The sequence below is a fragment of the Onychostoma macrolepis genome, chromosome 25 (genome assembly GCF_012432095.1).
Source record: "Onychostoma macrolepis isolate SWU-2019 chromosome 25, ASM1243209v1, whole genome shotgun sequence".
Lineage (NCBI taxonomy): Eukaryota > Metazoa > Chordata > Actinopteri > Cypriniformes > Cyprinidae > Onychostoma > Onychostoma macrolepis.
This window is the reverse complement of record NC_081179.1, coordinates 8,173,076-8,194,414: the sequence shown is the minus strand read 5'-3', so window position 1 is coordinate 8,194,414 and position 21,339 is coordinate 8,173,076. Positions and strand designations below refer to the sequence as shown.

General features: G+C 35.9%; 1 protein-coding gene across 14 annotated transcripts in view; it reads left to right on the top strand.

The window, feature by feature from the left end:
• Nucleotides 1-21,339, top strand: part of lrrc4ca (leucine rich repeat containing 4C, genome duplicate a) — a 247,943-nt gene that overhangs the window by 204,003 nt on the left and 22,601 nt on the right. For 7 of the 14 annotated variants that reach the window (XR_009269367.1, XR_009269365.1, XR_009269366.1 and 4 more), the window contains one exon: nt 1,950-2,019. The gene's annotated coding sequence lies outside the window, so the exon portion shown is untranslated. Of the gene's footprint in view, nt 1-1,949; nt 2,020-2,489; nt 2,560-2,838; nt 3,032-21,339 lie in introns of all 14 variants that reach the window. The other 7 variants (XM_058767435.1, XM_058767436.1, XM_058767431.1 and 4 more) reach the window with 4 other exon arrangements.

Here is a 21,339-nt window from a genome sequence, read left to right as displayed (position 1 = left end):
GCAATTTTGACAGAAAAAAAGCCCACATATATTTGGAGAAGAGTATACAGAAGAGCATTATGCATTATGCTTAGTTTCCTTTATACATTTTTTTTTGCATAGTCATAGCAGTTGAGAATGTGTGTGGGGTCAGATTCATGCACATTCTTGACTGCCTAGAATTTATATTGATCTAAGAATGCTAAATATAATAATTAGATTGATCATATTGATATGCAGCCAGTTTGAGTTTGTTTGAACATGCACTGCTGCTGGGTCTAAAAATACAGTGATTCATTTCGAGTGGTTACATTTGATGAAAATGATGGTTTCTAGCCATTTTAAAGTGATGGAAACTACCAGCTTGAATTGAAGTCATAGTTCGCCTGAAAATAAAATTCAGTCATTTTTTTGGACAAAAATATCAAAGGCACAAAGGCTCAAGAGAATCTGAATTTTTAAACTGGTGTGGCATGTTTGGTTGTGAGACACGTGAGAAATATCAGCATTTGGCATTTTAAATTGGTATTAGCATTTTGGTAACATCAAGCCTGTCCTAATGTGGCATATGCATTTTTTTTTTTTTTTAATTAGCATGCAAAAATAAATGTTTAAGAATTAAAGCTGAGCAGAGACGGCAAATTCCAAGTCTTACTATTAAGTTTTTTTTTTTTCTTTTTTGCTCCTACTTTTATAGTGCTTTTACAGTTCTTTTCATGGAACAAATATAAAACATTGTTTTGTGTTTCTAGCATATTTATGAAGATAGTAGTAGTTAGTAAAAAACAAAACTATGTCAAAATGTGAGTAACATATTTTGTAAAATGTATTTTAATAGTAAATGTATGCCTGCAGTTCTGCACCAATATTAATATTTTTCTTTCAAATAGAATAAAAATAATAATAATAATCAAATCAAATCAAATAAAACATGTATTTTCTTTCTTTCTTTTTTAATTGATGGCTGCAGTGGCATATATTAATATATTTTATATATATATATATATACATATATATATATATATATATATATATATATATATAACTATAATTAAAATTATTGTCATTATTCAGGAGCTCCAAAAGGGCACAAAAATCCAATAATAAAATAAAATAAAATAAAATAAAATAAAATAAAATAAAATAAAATAAAATAAAATAAAATAAAATAAAATAAAATAAAATAAAATAAAATAAAATAAAATAAAATAAAATAAAATAAAATAATAAAAAGATAAGATAAGGAAAATTCTTCATTTTTAAACTACTGCAACATATTTGGTGTCAATGACAATGCCAAATTACGTTTTTTGTTTGTTTGTTTGTTTGTTTTTGTTGTTTTTTTGCAAGCATAAATGTTTAAGAATTTAAAGTAAAAAGTTACCAATGGCAATTTTTCAGATAGCTAGATAGATAGATATGTTCCTCTTGAAACAAATGTGGATTTGGTAAATAATAACAAAATTATCTTTTTTACCGCTGGGGTAAATGGGGTTTCTTGCATTTTTTAAGTTTTGTAAATGAGAGTTAACCATCAGGTCAGCATATTCTGTTTCCCAAAATATCTTTTTGCAAACTATACAGAAAAAAACACACACTATTCACTTACCAAAACCACTTAGACATGAGAAACATAAGGATCAAACAGAAATGCTTCTGCTTGTTTAGCAGCGGTGGCGTCTGAGTCATCTCCTCTGCTCAGGAAACTGTGAACGTTTTCGAGCCGGTCATTATGAACGAGTCCAAGTGGGGATTTCTTACATTGACATTTATATTAAGCTCATCTATTATTTGGAAACGCTTGAAGTTAGTCAGTAGAAAACAGGTTGGCTTCTAGTTGAATAGGTTTGCAAACAAAAGCTTTGTCTTTCCGCGGTTCCCTTTTTGAGCATTTGGAGCTGGAGAAAGCGACAGGATCCAAGTGGTTTGTAATTGTAACGTGGCTGTTTTCTTCTCTTTTGTGTGCGCAGGGCGAAGCCAGCTAGCGAAACCGAGCGTGAAGATGTCCAGAAACTGCTGGCACTGTGGAAGACTTGGCAGGTGAGTGTACAGGAACAGGTTGTGAGGAACACACTTTGGCTGATTGGAGATCAGGCACCGAGCCCCGTCTGAAGATGGGATCGCATGTGACATACACAAGCTGATGTAGGAGCCGTCTCGTTGGAGAGGAAGATAGATGAGATCAAACAGGACTGAATTACAATTAGTCCATGTGTCTGGCGTTTATTAATTTCCCAGACAAACTTCAGCCTTAATTCTCAAGATAATCATTAAAGATCATAATTCAACCATCTCAAACATTTGCTCCAGCATATTTTGATTCAAGATAAACTTTTTGTACTCAACTCTGATTTTTGTTTTATGAATTGTGTGCTGAAATCACCAGAAATAGACTAGTTATGACTGTAGTTTGTGAAGCTCTGCCGTGTTCTCCAGCGTAATTTCAGACTGTAATCAGTAGTGAAGTTGCTCGTATAATGTGGAATTGTTTTTGTGAAATATTTATGCAGATTTTCCGATGCAATAGTTTGTAGGGCTTGCAGAACAGAGGAAATCAACAACACATGAAAAAAAAGTTTGGTGAGTGAGTACAATATTTTTTTAAAACACGCTCAGCCGAACAGTTGAGATCTCTTTTAATGGTACTCTCTAAAAAATGCTGGGTTGTTTCAACCCAACTTTGGGTCAAATATGAATTAACACAACTTTTGGGTTATAAATTTAATGTAAAACCAATGTAAATTTAATTGACACAACCCAGCATTTTTTAGAGTGTAACTACACACATGAAAGTTTGCATTAATGTTAAAGATCCACTGAAGTGCCTTGAAATGAAAATTGTGACTTCTTTTGTTCCAGTGGAAAGCATATTTACACTGTCTGAATCGTTCCCTGCCCCCTATATAGTGCACTATGTGCCATTCACCGTACAGAAAATACTAACTCAGTGAACAAGTGACTGATTTCAGCCGCAGCTTCAGCATCTATTTCAGCATCGTTGGATTCTAGAGAGCATTTGATTGGACAGAAAGTTTGATGAGAAGCTGAATCTGTAAGTTCTGAATGCTTATATCTTCTGAATGCGAATTTTGTCATTGTTTTGGAGCACACTAGCTTACAAGTAATCTTAAGGCTAGCGTATTCATACTTACTATATTCATACATACAAAAAACAAAAACAAAAAACTTTTTTTGATTTTATGGGGGACTTCTTTTCTTTGAAAATAAATATTATATATATATATTTTTCAAACATGTTTTATATTTCATAAAAAATATTTTGATGACAATATATACTACCGTTTAACGGTTTGGGGTCAGGAAGAAGTCTTTGAAAGAAATTAACACTTTTATTCAGCAAGGACGCATTACATTGATCAAAAATGACAGTAAAGCCATTTATAACATTATAAAATATTTTTATTTAAAATAAATGCTGCTCTGTTGAACTTACTACACACCAAAGAATTCTGTGCGGAAGTATCATGGATTTCACAAAATTATTAAGGACTTATAGTAAAAAAAAAAAAATAAATAAAAAAGAGAGAGAAAAAAAGTTTTAATTTTTAAAAAATATATATAATACAATAAAAAACAGTTATTTTTAATTGTAGTAATATTTCAATAATATAAAGCAGATTATTGGACTATGTTTTACAAGAATTCAAAAGCATTTACTTAAAAAATAAATAAATAAAAGTTTACATAAAAGTTGTTCTCAGTGTTTTAGTGTCCCAAAACAATGGCTTCAAAAATGCAATTATTTGCAAAAAATAAATAAATAAAAATAAATAAAATGCAATATTTGAATGAAACGTTCCTTGCATAGTATCCTTTTAAGAAAGTATAAAGGGTAAATTTGTCATTTCCTGCTGTACTTCTCAGCACAAATTGCATTGTTCAGTACAATCCGTAATGTTTGTCCAACTAAAGCTTCTGCCACTCTCACACACTCACACAGTCATTCCTTCAATAACATTTGTCCTGATCAAATGTCGATCTGCATGAGTCAGGACGGCCTTTCTGAAGGAGGCAGCCTTGTGTTTGATGCTTCAGATGTTGTGGGTCTAATCGCTGTGGTGTTTAATTTAACATAGCGACAGAAAAGGCTGAGACAACTAAGGCGAGGGAGCAGTTGCCTTCCAATGTCACCATCTGTTATTTATACAGTTACCGCCTCCTACGGGAGACAGCAAAAGGCCACATATTGCAGAAAAAAACATAAATCTATCACTTCAACTCATTATCTTTTTAATCAGCTGACCCAGGCTCCCCTCTCAGGGGAACGACACAGCCGGGGTACATTTAGGACAGACCCATAACTCACCAACCGCTCCCCCATCCAAAGAAAAAAACCTCACATCGTTACAGTGAATATAATATGAGGTGCTCTGGAGGAATGATATAGGAAAACAATCTGCAATCTGGATTGATAATGCAGGTACTGTACTGTACTTCCATCTATGTCCAGAATGTTATAGATTTATATTATTTTCTCTATTCATCCTACTTCCATTTTTTACAGAATCTAAAGTTTTAATTTTTAATTTGAGCCTCTACAAAATGGTTGAGATCTCCATTAATAGTTAAAAGGCATTTTTCATAACTCTGCATCAACTCGGCTGAAATAAAATGATTTCCCCTAATAAACATCACCACTGAAAGGTTTAAAATAAGTTCAACATTAAACCATTACGTGGCATTTTCTGAGAAATAAGACTACTGTAGTTGACCAAAAAAAAAATAATAATAATAATAATTCTTATACAGTATATAGATTTATAATTGTATTTCAAAATATAACCAAAAATTACTTTAGTTTATTTATTTATTTATTTTTTTGTTAATTCTAGACAGCCTTAATTCATTTCATTTATCCAGCACATTCTGCAAAATATCTCCTTAAAAATGGCAGGTAAAATATTGATTTAAATGTGAAGTAGAAGGAAACATTTCTGAAGTAAGTTTTCCTGTGAATACTTTTTAGTTAAAACTTCAGAAAAATAAATGAAAATAAATAAAAATATTATAAATATATAAATAAAAATTATATTATGAAAATAATATATTATAAAAAATATATTATATTTAAAAAAGTAATTTACTCGTAAGTCTTTTTGGTCTTTTTGAAAGTTTACAATCTGAAAAAAAAAAGTGTATAAAACTCAGAAATTGCATCTGAATTTCACAAAAAAATTACAAAGAAACAGCAAGTAAGACGTGAAAGTAAACATGAATGTTCGAAGTAGAAAAACTGATTTTTTTAAATTTTTCTTTTAGTTGCAGCTTTGAAAAAAAAACCTTTTTTGACATTGCATGTTTTTATTCATATCTTTTTTTAAGTTATGCAGTGAAAAAAAAAGTGTAGAAACCATTTCAATCAGAAGTCGCTAGTAAATTTCACAAACAATTACAAAGAAACAGCAAGCAACACTGAATTAAATGTGAATTTTTAAAATAGAAAGACTGAAACAGTATTTTCTTGTAAAACATACTTCAATAATCTGCTTTAGTTATAACTTCGGAGGAAAAAAGTTTTTTTGTTGTTGTTATTTGTGTATGCATGCATGTATGTATGTATGTATGTATTTACTTGTTTATTTATTTGAAATTCTAGACAGCCCCTGCTTTCACTGGTTGTAAAAGCGACCAGCACATTCTGCAAAATATCTCCTTCAGTGTTCATCAAAAAAGTTGTGTGGGTTTTAAAGGCATGAAGAGCAATTTTCATTTTTGGGTCACTATCATATCATATTTTGTTGTCGTCGGGACACTATGTAGGGCAAAGTACAAAGCTGTCAGTAAATAAGACCTACTCGCCTAGGGACCCAAAATACAGATGCCTGTTGAGGACACACAGATGTGCAGATTTCAGCGGTGGCAGATTGTGTAGAAGCTGTTTTATTATTCTGATCCAGGAGTTTGTTCTGCAAACCTGATCTGTTCAAAGGCAGATCTGCTGAGAGGAGACTGATTTCAGATCACAGAAGAAAGCAGCCCTGGATGCTGGGTTTAACGCGAGGAGCACAGTGTGTGCCTGCACCTGCAGCTAAATTATCTGTTATTAATTCAACAAATGTAGTGTAACATGAGAATGTCTTGTCTCTGAAGCCCTGCAGGGATTTCGCCTGCTATCTGCATCTTCTGCTACCCCTGGCTTTTGGTGCTACATTTACAGAGTTCCTGCTTTTGATGCAGTAGAAAAGACATACTTTAAGATCAGACTTCCAATCTTTAATCCCTTCCTTAATTTTTAATTCTTTTTACTGTTATTGTTGCTGTATGTTGTACAAAGGCACTATTATTCAGACACTTCTTTCCCCCCCTTTTTTCCCCCTCTGTAAAAAGCTCTCTGTTGTAGCTGGTAAATTTTTAATATATATTTATTTAAAGAGAAATGTTTTGATCTTTTGACTTTAAGGCATTTTCTCATCTATTCTATTCTATTATATTATATTATATTATATTATATTATATTATATTATATTATATTATATTATATTATATTATATTATATTATATTATATTATATTATATTATATTATATTATATTATATTATATTATATTATATTATATTACATTATTAACAACAAACTCTATGAATAACAGAACTATGATGAGCACATATATTGCAAACTATAGTTTTGTAGTGCTTCTTTGTAGTTTTCTTTTTATTATCTGAGAGAGAGGATGGGAGAAAATAATAATAATAATAATAATAATAACATTATTATTATTATTATTATTAATAATAATTTATTTATTATTATTATTATTATTGTGTGTGTGTGTGTGTGTGTGTGTGTGTGTGTGTGTGTGTGTGAGTGTGTGTTAATATTGTCTCATATTATATATTTAATAGATTATATATATATTTAATATATTCAACACTAATAGAAAATATTGGTTTGTGGGTCTTTTTATGAATTTGTTTTTATCTACTAATAATATACTAATAGAAAATATAGAAAATTATGTATTGAACACTATTACAAATTATTACAAGCATGTATTACATGTACCTAAATATTGTTTTATAGGGATTTTAATGATCTATTTTTAATAATAATAATAATAATAATGCTTAGTGGTGATGTACACATTGTGCAGTATTAGACAATAGTTTTTTTAAATGAAAACATTTAATTGGCAATAATGTGTGACACTGTTATTGTGACATCAGTTCTGTTTAATCATGTATAAAAAAAATTAGAATTATATTTTTGAGAAAAGGGAAATTGTAGCAGCTTTAATAGTATTTTTGTTCCTTTCTCCTCATTCATTCATTCATTCATTTATTCATCCATTCATTAATTTAATTATTATTATTATTATTTATTTATTTATGCAAACTTTGATAATAACACTAAATTTGGTTTCTTTAATGTCTAGTGACTAGTGAGAAAACTGAAACAATATTGTTGCAGGTTGACAGGCAGATCTGTTGTGTGAACATTTAGTGAGCTGTGAACATTTTCCCTGCCAGGTTTTTTTTTTGTTTGTTTTTTTGTTTTTGTTTTTTCCTGTGGTGTGAACACGTGGTGCTGGTGGCTTATTTGAAACTTGCTTACTCTAGACTCTATATATCTGTAACCAAATCATTTGTTTTGAATCGTACAACAAAAAGTCAGTTTAGATACTAAGGTGTTTGTCTAACACAAATTGTTGTGATTTGTTCATAGACATTAATGTGTTGTGTGGGGAACTGACTGAAGAGGCTCAGAATTGCCACTTGACTTTATGATCCTGAAAGAGGTATCCGTCCTTCCACACCCACTTGACAACCTTGGAGCGTGAGAAGGAACAAAGACAAATGACGCTAACGATAGTACGGTTAGCAGAAAAACTCCAGTGAGGTGATTATCTTAAACAGAGTGTCTATTTACACTAAGTGCAAATAGCCCGACTTGTTGGCAAAGCTAATTAACATTAACTCCGCCCACCAATGTGTGAATGGGATAGTCAACACTGCAAAAAGACACTTATTCAACATTGGTTTCAGTGGTGTAGATGGTAAGGTGCGTGCTTTTTGAAGCAATCGACCCGAGTTCGAATCCGCCTTGGAAGGAAATAATCAAAAAGTTGAAAATAAAGTATCGGTAGGGTTAGGGTCGGTGTAGGGAGGACTTTATTGTCCAATAACGTGGCATCCATTTAATAGCCTAATTTGAATTAAAACTATAATTTACACTCAATACGTTATTATTGTGTACTGTTTTATAATGTACTACAATACTGAGGTGCAGATAATTGCCACTATTTGCAATAACTATAAATAGCAGAAAATCTTGCTATTTTAACATAGTGTAAATAGAATATATTGCTATTTTCACTTAGTGTAAATAGAATCTATAGCTATTTGCACTTAGTGTAAATAGCATATCGTTAAAAAAATACTGCTATTTTCACTTAGTGTAAATAGAATCCATTGCTATTTGCACTTGGTGTAAATGTCGCCAAGAAAATATGCTATTTGCACTTAGTGTAAATAGCCGCTGCCTATATTAAAACCCGCAAAACAGGTTGTCAGCATAACGTAAAAGTTGTAGGCGTCTTTGAAATAACGACAGGAACCAATAGCTTTTGGCTTTTCGTGAATTCCCTTAAAGGCATAGTTCACCCAAAAATGAAAATTCTGTCATTAATTACTCACCCTCATGTCGTTCTAAACCCATAAGACCTTCGTTCATCTTCGGAACACAAATTAAGATCATTTTGATGAATTTCAAGAGCTCTCTGACCTGCCATAGACAGCAAGGATCCTACCACAATCAAGGTCCAGAAACGTAGTAAAGAAATCGTTAAAATAGCCCATGTAACATCAGGGGTTCAACTGTAATTTTTCGAAGCTTTACATTGTGAGTCTCTCCAAAATGGCACCAGGGTGAGAAGAATTGTTGAATAAAGTCGTTATTTTTGTTTTCTTTGCACACAAAAAGTATTCTCGTAGCTTCGAAAAATTACAGTTGAATTATTTTAACGATGTCCTTACTACGTTTCTGGACCTTGATCGTGGTAGGATCTTTGCTGTCTATGAGAGGGTCAGAGAGCTCTCGGTATTCATCAAAAATATCTTAATTTGTGTTCTGAAGATGAACGAAGGTCTTACAGGTTTGGAACGACATGAGGGTGAGTAATTAATGACAGAATTTTCATTTTTGGGTGAACTATCCCTTTAAGTGCCGTCCAGGAAACTTTCTTCTTGATGAGCTCTGACGGTCTACAGCTGTGCCTCGCGATGCGCCACCAGACGTGGCCCGTTCCTCTGAGCCATGTGTTGGCGGTCGGCCGCCGTCCTTGGTGCTGAACAGACGCAGCTGTGAAAGAAACATTGGTCGCGAACACACAGATGCTTTCACCGGAGGTGAAACTTCATCATACATCAATACTTCCTCAATAAGACAAGCTTCCTTCCAAGGCTGCCGATTGAATTTGGTAAAATCAAACGACAGACAGTACATCATGTGATTTCTGGCAAAGAAGTGTCCAAACACACGTATAATGCTGTGTAGACATTGATCGTAAGAGCAGATCTCTTCAACGGTGTCCGTTCGCGACCCGATCGATGCGGCATCTGTGTGACAGACACAATTCTGCTTAATTACACTAATACATCAAAGCAGGTGGCAGCGATGCCGGAGATAACGTCATGTCTATATGTATGCGTGAGGAGATTATCTGTGGTATTGATTTCTTGTCATGTTTTCTGTGTTTTTGATGGGGGTATGTGGATCCGAATATGTAATTGTTTTAGAAATAGAAAGAGAGGGATGTCAGTGTGGGATACAGTATCCCATGATGCACTGCGCTTATCTTGACTTACTGTTTTCAGTGTGACTACTGGAAGCGATGGCAAATGGTTGTTACAGTCAAGATGAAATTGAAATGGACCATTCTTGCACGTTCTGTTACATTACATAAACACATTACACGTTATACAAGTTCTTGGTTGTTTTTTTTATGTTACACAAAATCTTCAATCAATCAATAGATAATCAATAGATGATAATCATTAATGTGTATAATATATATATATTTTATATATATATATAGTCATATTCATATATTTATATTCATTATATATTTAATTATGTAAAAAATACAAACGTTATTATTAAATAAATTTAATTAATTAACACTTAATAACAATTAAGTATGACCAATGTATGATAATTAAGTATGACCAATAAGCATGAAACTATGATGAACATATAATATATTGCAAACTATGGTTTTGTAGTGCTTCTTTTGTAGTTTTCTTTTTTTATTATCTAATCTGAAGAGAGGGACAACAACAACAACAATAATAATAATAATAATATATGTTTGTGCATTTTAATATTGTATCTTATTATATATTTAATACTAATAGAAAATAGAAATATAGAAAACTATATATATGTGTGTGTGATATTTTTATTATTATTATTATTATTTATTTTTTTACTATATTCCTGACATTTTAGGAAAAATAGTAATCTTGGTTGGCAAAGTTTTGTTCACCTTGCTTCGAGCAAGAACTTCATAAAATCTTTAAAATAATTAACACTGTTTTAAACCCAAAAGTAATCAGTTCTGATTGATAAAATCAAGTCCTTAATTTAATTCTCGTTTCATTTAGAAATATGACACGTTAGTGAAACTGGCTGTTTCCTGTGAATTTTAAAGCATCTCTTCGTGACTTATTGTTTAATTGGATTACATAACCATACTCGATTGAATCAAAATGTGAAATAGCTGTATTTTGTCATATGTAACTGCGCTAACCAGGCCTCTGTTTGGATATAGAAGTCTGTGTGAGCTTGCAGTTTCAGCACCACTGGTCCAAAGCGTGTTCCGGGTGCGACAGCGCTGTCTGAAGAGGCGAGTCTGAATTTGCACGGCTCATTTGTCTGGAGAATGTGTTGCCTCGGGCCAGGCCTCGCACCCCCACCCACACCTCTCTCCATCCTCCGAGCAGCCCGTGGAAATAATTTAGACTGGATTGTTTGGTGAATGTGGTGCCCTGCGGATGCATTGGTCAGCCACTCATGGTTAACTGCACACATCTACTCCCAGCCTGCTGTTCACATGTAGGTCAAAGGGTCAGGATTGATTCACACCGTATCACGTAAGCATGTGACCTATTGCAGAATACAGCACTATTATAACGTTGTAGTTGACTGGTAACAATGATGGGCTTGTCAGTGCTGTTTATTCATTTTTTTAAATTATATATATATATATATATATATATATATATATATATATATATAAATGTGTATATATCTATATACAGTATGTATGTGTGTGTGTATATATATATATATATATGTATGTATATGTATATGTGTGTGTGTGTGTGTATAGATAGATAGATAGATAGATAGATAGATAGATAGAATCTGTAATTATAATACTAATTAATAGGTAACATGAATAAAATATTCCAGAGCGCCCCCCTGTGCCTGCGCCACGAAGGTGCCTCCCTAGCTCCGCACTGCCAGAGCGCATCCAAGAGTCAGTGCTTCCTGAGGGCCCCTGTGCCTGCGCCACGAAGGCGCCTCCCTAGCTCCGCACTGCCAGAGCGCATCCAAGAGTCCGTGCCTCCAGAGCGCCCCCAAGAGTTAGCGCTTCCAGAGCGCCCCCCTGTGCCTGCGCCATGAAGGCGCCTCCCAAGCTCCGCACTGCCAGAGCGCATTCAAGAGTCAGCGCTTCCAGAGCACCCCCCTGTGCCTGCGCCACGAAGGCGCCTCCCTAGCTCTGCGCTGCCAGAGCGCATCCAAGAGTCCGCGCCTCCAGAGCACCCCCAAGAGTTAGCTCGTCAAGAGCGCACCCCAGTGCCTGCGCTACGAAGGCGCCGCCAAGAATCCGCGCTTCCAGAGCGCCCCCAAGAGTCCGTGCTTCAAGAGCGCCTCCCAGAGCCTGCGCCACAAAGGCGCCTCCCTATCGCCAGCTGACAGGCGCCGCCAAGAGCCAGCGCTGCCAGAGCGCATCCAAGAGTCCGCGCCTCCAGAGCACCCCAAGAGTTAGCTCGTCAAGAGCGCACCCCAGTGCCTGCGCTACGGCGCCGCCAAGAATCCGCGCTTCCAGAGCGCCCCCAAGAGTCCGTGCTTCAAGAGCGCCTCCCAGAGCCTGCGCCACAAAGGCGCCTCCCTATCGCCGCGCTGACAGAGCGCCGCCAAGAGCCCGCGCTGCCAGAGCGCCCCCAAGAGCCCGCTATCCCTGATCGCCTGCCCAGTAACATCGTTAATTTCCCCAAGAAAATTTTGGGGGGGGGTAGTAGGGCTCCTGCAGTAGAGGCCGAGGTGGGGGCTGGGGCCGAGGTCTCGAAGGCAGACCCGCCATGGCCTCCAGAGTCCCCTGGTCCGCCCTGGAGGCCTCCTGAGCGCCCACCCCCCCTCCCCGTTGGATGTTTTACGGCGCGGGACGCGCCTATGGGGAGGCGGGAGTAATGTCAGACTGTGTCTCCGCGTCCTGTGTTTTTCCCCTCCTCTTGTGACCATATTTGGTGTTCCTGTCCTAGTTTTGTGTTTATGAGTTAATTAGTCCCCAGCCCTGTGTAATTAGTTTCCGTCTTATATTGTCAATGTGGTTGTATGTTCGTTCTTTCCCGAAGCTCATCATTAAAGAGTGTGTTATTTACTATATTCCTCGTCTCGCGTTTCCCTGCTCCGACAACACACCTGACATTATCAATGAATTATAATAATTAAAACAATATATTAAAAAATATTTTAGGTTGATTTTCTAAGTATTGCAGACTTTCTAATTAAAATTATTATCTAATTAAATTATTTACACAATACTTTTGCCAAAAGCCAATCCTGGACATTTTTTTTTTTTTTGAATTTAGAAATCCCGACCAGATGCTTTTTAAGGTCATAAAAAGAAGACTTTTAGTCACCCTAAGTAACATTAATAATTTATATTGTGGTAAAATATGTAAACTTGAACTTAAAACAATATAAATATAGTTCAATTAAAAAAAAAAAAAAAAAGATATCTTGGTTTTCAGAGAACAAAATGATGTTTTAAATAATTAATGCAGTAATTCATGTGATTAGCTCAATATGCAAAATAAATAAATAAATAATATCTAAGTCATAATAATTTGTGTCATTAATAACTAATACTGAGTAACTAAAAAACAAGATTAATGTACTTTATCTTGCGAAGTGTTTTAAAATATTAAGTTATTTTTGTTTTCAAAGAATATATCTTGAGTTTATTTATATATATATATATATATATATATATATATATATATAGTTTATAATTATATTTCTCACCCCATTCTCAAAGTTTTGTTTGATTAGTTTCATCCAGTGAGTTTTAAATATATTCTTTGAATGCAAGGCTTAAATTCAAAAGCATTTTCCCATGTCAAGTAAATGTATTTTTTTAAAGGATGTTTCATTTTTTTTTTTTACTGAAAAACAAGACCATAATTTGATGAGTACGCCGAAGCCACAATTATTCAGATGTCTAGTTAACTGGTCCCATAAATGGACCGCTGGAGTTACTTTAGATTTAGTCCCAGAGCAATGTCTCCCCTCAGACCTGCCCTTTGTATAATCACAATAATTCCTGCAAATGGACGAACGTTTGTGCAAATCAAGCCCGATGTGCCGCTCTCCACCATCCAATTTACATGAATGTACTTTTAGGGAGCATTTTACACAAGAACAGCTAACATCATACAATTCCGCTGTGTGTGTGCCGGTTCCCTTTCACTCTCTTTTCTACTTTATTGCTCCAACAAGCACAGAAATTCATCCCCAAAATATCCCTCAGCTATTTCGCAAAACGCTGACAGTAATGTCTTTTAAAAAATCCCTCAGCCATGCGGCATTTGTGCTGTATCTGTTTATTTAATGTATTTCAATCACCAGTCATTGGTTCATTCCACTAGATAACATATATTTTGCTAAAATGAGGGGCGAGAAATCCACTAGATTTTGAATATGAATAGAAATGGATAAATTGCCAGAGGACACTGAGCTTTGTCTGTTTGTTGGATTGGCAGAGAGAAGATTGGTTCTCTTATTGACATTTTAATCAAGTCTAGTCAAGAGATGCTTTCAGGGCATCTTATTGTGAAGACATTAACAATGCAAAACTCCAGTGGCGTTTGGATGGGAAAATCCACAACTGTCTCAATTAAACAAGTGAGTCTAGCAAGAAGTGAAGCAGTGAAGAGTTGCTATTGATCTGACATCTTTTTTCTGCATTAAATTCTATATTAGATTCATGTTGAGTCATTGTTTCATGTCAAGATGTATTTTGACACTTTTGAACTAATTAAAAATGAAGGCTTTGGTGTTGATTGAGATGATTTTCTTCACCATTTGTCTCCATCGTGCATGTGTAGTGAAGGCACCTCCTTGCAAGGGTTGGCATGGCAACCAAGGACAGGAAGTAAATCAGTGCCAGCTGAAAAAGTGGTCGCCAAGGAGACGTCGAGCAGAAACTTTGCAGTGCCCATTGAAAACGAGTGGGAGGGTTATCAATATCTGGTGCCTGAGAAGGGGCGGGGCTTGTTGTAAAGGGGCGTGTCCGGGGAAGTGATGTATTTGCGGAGATGCTAATTTGAAGATAGAACTCATTTGCATAAATAGTGCAGTTTGTGAAAAGAAAATATGCCAGATGGCCACTTGTTACTTTGGAAGTGCCTGTTCTGTTGCAGAATGATGACGCTTCATTCTAACTCGTGCAGAATGGAAAATGGGAACTTGATTCAATTAGCAGGATTTGTAGCTGGAGTCATTGAGTGCTGTGTTGATTTAGTGAGACTGACTGAATGTTTTCAAGGTCAGTGGAAATAGATACATGATGAAATGGTCATCATATCACATGAATTACTCAAATATGACATGTTCCTGGGTCATCCTCCTTTGTTGGTCTGGCAACAACATTTAGTCCTAAACTTAACCCTAAATATCGTGGTAAGAAGTTTGCTCCAGGGCCAACAACGTTGTTGATCCATGTGAATGTCCTTCTTGAGCATGTATTTGTTTATTTGATAATTAAGTTTTACATGCATTAATTAATGAGTCTAATTGGTTTGCACCATCTACAGATCATTTTAGAAATACTGTCATTGTTTACAGAAGTTTATGTTGCTTACAACTTGGCTAACAATTGTTTCACTTGGAACACAAAAAGGAGTTTGCAAAATTTCCAAAACTGTTCTGTTCCCAATAACAAAATGTCATTAGTTTAATCACTGGCCGTTAAGCTTTTTAAAATGATTATTATTAATGTTTTGTAGGTTGGGATTAAAATTGTATCTATCTATCTATCTATCTATCTATCTATCTATCTATCTATCTATCTATCTATCTATCCATCTATCCATCCATCCATCCATCCATCCATCCATCCATCCATCCCATTTCAAGCTGTTCTGTTCCCAATCAAATTAAAATTAAATTAAATTAATTAATATATATATATATTTTAAATTAAAATGTATTAGTATGTCATTAAGATTACTGGCTATTAAGTTAAGTTACTTCTAAATGAAGTCATGCATCTGTACTTAAACATATCTGTCATTGAATGAATATATATTCATATGCTCTAGAACAGTGGTTCCCAAACTGGGGGGCGCGACCCCTAGGGGGGGCGCGGAGTTATGATAAGGGGGGCGCGGCAAGGCTAGTGTACATACAGTCAGCCGAAATTTCAAAAGAGAAAAACGGTCCAATGAGCCGAAAATATCTGCCGCGCCGCCCGGCAGTATTCAGCGCGTACTCTCTCTCTCTCTCTCTCTCTCTCTCTCTAATCACTGCCGTCGTGACACTCCGCTGAATATTCCGCTCTATGAATCTGCGCAAAGCAAAGTCCGCTCAAATAACGCGCCGACAGAAAATTTCTATGTATACTTGTTCCTTTTTGCAATAGCGCTATTGTGATGTAACATGCTGTAGTACAGCTGTACTGCACAACGGTGGTAAAATGACGCCCCCCTCTCGTGACGCTATGCTCTGCTCACGTGCTCTGATAATAATAGCTTTGTAGGACTATAAAAACAGTTAATCCGATTCTGTTTCATAGAACTGAATAAAAATAATATATTGATTGATATTTAATATTAATAGGCTATATTTTCTGTCCAATTTTATTGTGTTACTTTCAATAAACGTGGTTATTTTATTGGCTTGTGATTTTTAAATTCAGTATCATTAAAATTGAGTTAAATTAAAAAGTCTTACAAAAATGACTTAATATTATTTAATAAAATAATAAATAATTATTACAAAGCAGTTTCGGTTTCGCCAATAATGTTCTTTTCGGTGCATCCCTAGATTTTTATGTAAAAGTTTTCAGGGTGATACAAGACCCCACTGTGAAATTATCTGGGTAATTATGGCTTCTTGCCACATATGTAAATAAATGAACAGAAAATATGAATTTCATCATATTTTATTACCTCAAGACGACTCGCAGTACCCGCTGCAGCGGTCTGTTATCAGTTCTAGCGGTTGTTGTCGTTAAATAACAGACCACTAGATGGTGCAATTGATTAATCATAAATGAGAATTGCCGTTAGCCGAATAAAATTATGAATGAATGACGCATAGTAGTTCTGCTCTAACCATGGACAAGTTTTTGAAAAGACAACAAGTGCCGGGTAAACGTAAAGTAGATGATGAATCTACTTCAAACATCACGGGCCTCATTTATAAAGCGTGCGTTTGCTCAGATTTGATCGTAGAGTGTGCGTGCGCTTAAATCACGCCAGCGCTCATATTTATAAAGACGGTGACGTGGAAAAGTGCTTAGCGTCACGTCAGGGTCCGAGCAGACTTACGCACTTTTTATTATCGGAGTATTGCAGGTTTTTTTTTTTTAAATGTAAGCTGTTCTTGCAGCTCGCTCTTCTAAATTATAATGATTGGTAATATTTTATATGTTAATGACATTAATTAGGAGTCGTTTACAAGCAGAGAGCTGAAACCATTCAATTGCGCGCAAGTTGAAGATCATTTGCGATTCATAGATTTCACATCTGAAAGAGACGCGTAAGCTCCTTTTCTGTTGGTACGTTCATTCTATGAATCAAACGTACACATATTTGAGAAATGATCGTAAGATCACATTTAGGATGGTTTCTGCACAACATTTTATAAATGAGGCCCCACAACTACAACAAAGAGAAGAAAATATGATGAGGCATATTTTGTGCAGAGGCGAGTTTGAGAAAATCTGTTGAAAACAACGAATACTGTTACATAGTTAAAAATAAAAATAATAATAATAAATAAATAAATCATTTTTTTTAATTCTGCAAAAGGGGGGCCGGCAGAAAAAGTTTGGGAACCACTGCTCTAGAAGAATCCATTCGGTTTCACGTGCTGCACTTTATCCAGCTGCGGCACTGGCTATGCTCTGCATGGGAATGATGTTGAAGAGAGAGAGAGAGAGAGAATCCGGCTTAATGGCATCTCCACCATTTTATTGCACCCTGTTCTCCCCTTAATTTCCACGCTGTAAAAAATGCAGCTGACCTCCTTGTATCCCGCATCTCATTAGACCGAGCCCCAGTATTTATATCACCCTTATCTTTCAGCCTTCATGTATTTCCGTGTTGTCATTGTGTACATCCAGACACCTCTTTTCATTTCCTCTCTCGCAGACTCATCAGGCGAGTTTTTCTGACAGTGCTCGCCTCGTCTTTCTCTGTGGGGGCCTTTCCAGCTCTCTCCCTGCTAGTGCGTCTCCACCTGCCACCGCCACAGGGGTCTGGACTTGCGCGGTGCTAACAGATAGTCTGCTTTTGTTTCTGCGGTTGCCAAAACCCATTTCCTTGCCATAACTTCCAGTTGCGACCGTCTGACAGAGCCCACATACTTCGTTCCGTATCAGTATGAGCGTACAGTGATGGATGCAGTTATTTTCCCCCCGTTTTTTCTGCCTTTTCTCCCGGTTCTCGAAAGAGCTGCAGTTCCGCAATGCCCTATAAATGAAACACTGTTGCTTTTTACTGATTTGGCATGACTCATCCTTTTCATCCCTGTTTTTTTAGTGGAACCAAGATCCTCCTCGCTGCAGAACTCACAGGATTACTGAGAGTCCTCGGGAGAAGCTCTCTTTGCTCGGTGGATGCTTTTTGGGAGCTTTGTTTTTAAGAAGGGAAACGATCTACCTTGCACCAATGCTTATTGTTTACATTACTGACTGGAATGTGTTTTAATTATACAGCAGTTTCTTCTGGTCCTTGAATCCAGTCCTTGTTTTAAGAACGCTAATGAAATAGCAGGTTTGAAATTGCATTGTTATGCCAGTAGGTGGCGATACAATCTTTATGAATGAGTCTTTATGAATGAATTCATTCAAAACACTGATTCATTCAGGAATTAAATTACTGTCTGTTTTTGTGAATGAGTCGTTGAATAATGATATCCAATACCCTGATTCATTCAAAAATGATGCAAATGACTCTTTACTAGTGAGTCATTGCATCATAACTCAGCTAATTATATCAAGACACTGATCCATTCAGAAATTAAACAAGTGACCATCTTTATGAGTGAGTCTTTGAATCATTCTCAACCAATTTGTTCAAAACATTGATTTACTCAGGAATTAAGCAAATTACTCTTTATGAGTGAGCCACTGAAACATTCACTCATTCTATTCATTCAAAAACACAGATTTAGGAATAAACAAAGGACCATCTTTATGAGTAAGTTATTGAATCATTCTCAGTTGATTTGCTCAGCAATGAAGTAAATGACTCTAAGTCACTGAGGCATTCACTCATCCATTAAAAAAAAAAAATAATAATAATAATAATAATTTTAATTTCTGTCTGGGATTAACAAGTGACCACCTCTGAGTGAGTCATTGAATAATTCTCAAAAAAAAAAAAAAAAAAAAAAAAATGTTCAAAACAGTTATTTCTTGAGGAATGAAGCAAATGACTCTTATGAGTGAGTCACTGAAGCATTTACTCATCCAGTTCATTCCGCTGTGTTTTTCTTTGGAAATATTTTTGTTGGCAAAGCAAGTAACCAGCAATGTTGTGACAGCTAATAAATATTAGCAAGAGTACTCTGGCTTGTAAGATATTCCTAGTCTTGTTACACCTGATCGTATCATCTGAAGGTTACCACTGTTGCTGCAGGTAACTTGGTGATTCTACAGTCCATAAGCTGTTCATCCAGCTGTAGATGGATGACCCTGTGGAGAACTTCCCATCCTGCTTTCTTTTTATATGAAGCAATTCCCAGTCTTGTAAACCAATGGCTGAACTATCATAGTTTATTGATGCTATCCAGCATACCTATGAATTGTGCTCCAGCAGGCCTGCAGATAAATGAAACTTGGCTCAGAGCCTCTCTCACTGAGTGTGTTGAAAAATCTTTTATTTTCTCAATACCTTTGGTTTTTGAATAGAGCAGTTTTGATATGAAGTGTTTGTTAAATGACAGCATTACCCTCGATGCCCGGTGTCATCTGCATGTATGTTGCCAAATGACGATGCAATGCATGTGGAAGCCTTCTATTTTTGTTTTGTTTTTCTTGTACTTCCTCTACTGTTCTCTTTCCTACTCTTCTTCTTTCCTTCCTCCTCCTCCTCTCTTCTTGTTCTAGTTCCCTTCCTCTTCTTTCCTTACTCCCTTTTTCTCTCTCCTTCCTTTCTCTTCTATTTGTCTTCTTTTCTATCTCTTTCCTCTTCCATTCACCCTCTTCCTTTTAACCTCCTCTTATTCTTCCTTTATTTTTTTACCTAATTTTCCTCTTACCTTCTGCTTCATCCTTCTCCTCCTTTTCCTTCTCTTCTCTTCTGCTTCATTTTCCTCTCTTTCCTTTCTCTTTTCTTTCCATTTTCCTTTTGACTTCCTCTCCTTTTTCCTTTAATCGTTTACCTCCTTTTCCTCTTCCCTTTACTTCACCATCCTGTCTGCTTCCTCTGTTACATCATTTTTCCTTGCCTTCTCCTTCCTGTTTACTTCTCTTTCCTTTTTCTTTTCTCCCATTTCCTTTCAACTTCCTCTTCCTCCTTTTCTTGTTTCCTTCCTACTTCCTTTCCTCTTCTTCCTTCTTCCCTTTTCATCACTTTCGTCTTGTCCTCTGCTTCCTTTTCAGTTCTTTCCTTTCATTTTCCCTTTTCCCTTCTACTTCCTCTTCACTTCTCATTGTTTTCCCTCATTAATCTTCTTCTTAGTTTCTACCTTATATCTCTCTATCTCTCCCTTCACTTTTCTTTCCTCTCTCTCCCTCCTTTCACTTTTCTCTCCCTTCTTGTTTACTACTTCTTTATCTATCCTTCTTTCTTCTCTTCCTTTCTGCTTCCTCCTTTTTTGTTAACAACTGTTTATTGAATTTTCTTCTGGGAACAGTAGTATAAAACAAAAAGCTTAATTTCCCCCTCTTTTCCCTGCTATTTCATCTACCTTTCTTCCGTTCTCTTGTGCTTCTTCTTCGTCTTCCATTGCTTACCTTCTCCTTCCTTCCTCCATTTCTCTTCCCCTTTCACCTCCTCCTTATCCTTCCTCCTCTTCTGTTCTCTTTCTTCTATTATCTTCTCTTACCTTCTCTCCTCAAAGGTGAACACCATATTAATCCAATACAGCTCTTGACATTTGATTCTCTTGTGCAGAACTGCATGATTGCCATAATTGTTCTCACCTCACCCTGCTCACCCCGCCATGTGACGGAAAGCACAGAAGCTTTTCGAGCTCGCACTGTGCCGAGAAGCACACAGCAGCATTGTTGTCAGCAGCAATGGCATTCACTTTCATGTTATTTGAAAAAATTAATTCACCTCGTTACACCTCACGCCTTTCAAGGCCTCTGCCGCTTGATCCTCTTCTTTACCTCCCTCCCTGCTGAAGCGTTTACCGCCTGATTCATCATCTCTTACTGGGGCAGAAGTTTAAAAATGTATTCATTTCATAATCTTATTTTTTGTTTATCATTTTTTCATCTAATTCCCTTCCCACACGAAATCCAATTTTGCCAGGCTCATTGTTTGAGAAGCAGCAGGATTTCTGTGGAGTGCTTTTTTGTTTGCTCCCCTCTCTTTCTCTCTCTCGACTTGGAGCAACCTAGATTGTGTTATGCAATTTTATTAGTGTAAAATCAAATCAGGGAAGATAAACCGGACCCCGCACTTGAAACCAGCAGGGATTTTCAGTTTTTCGAAAAGATTTGTGAAGTTAAAGCTTTATCTTTCCTTGTAATTGATCATTTACATGCAAGATATATATTACAATTATCTCTGCATGAAATTCAGTTAAATGAAGTAAAAATGAGCATATCGTTTAACTACTGTGAGTCGTTCCTTTAAAACATTTAGTGATAACACGGTTCAGTATATGTTTCGTGTGTGATCCTCACCAGCAAGACTTCAGGGCAGCAATTCA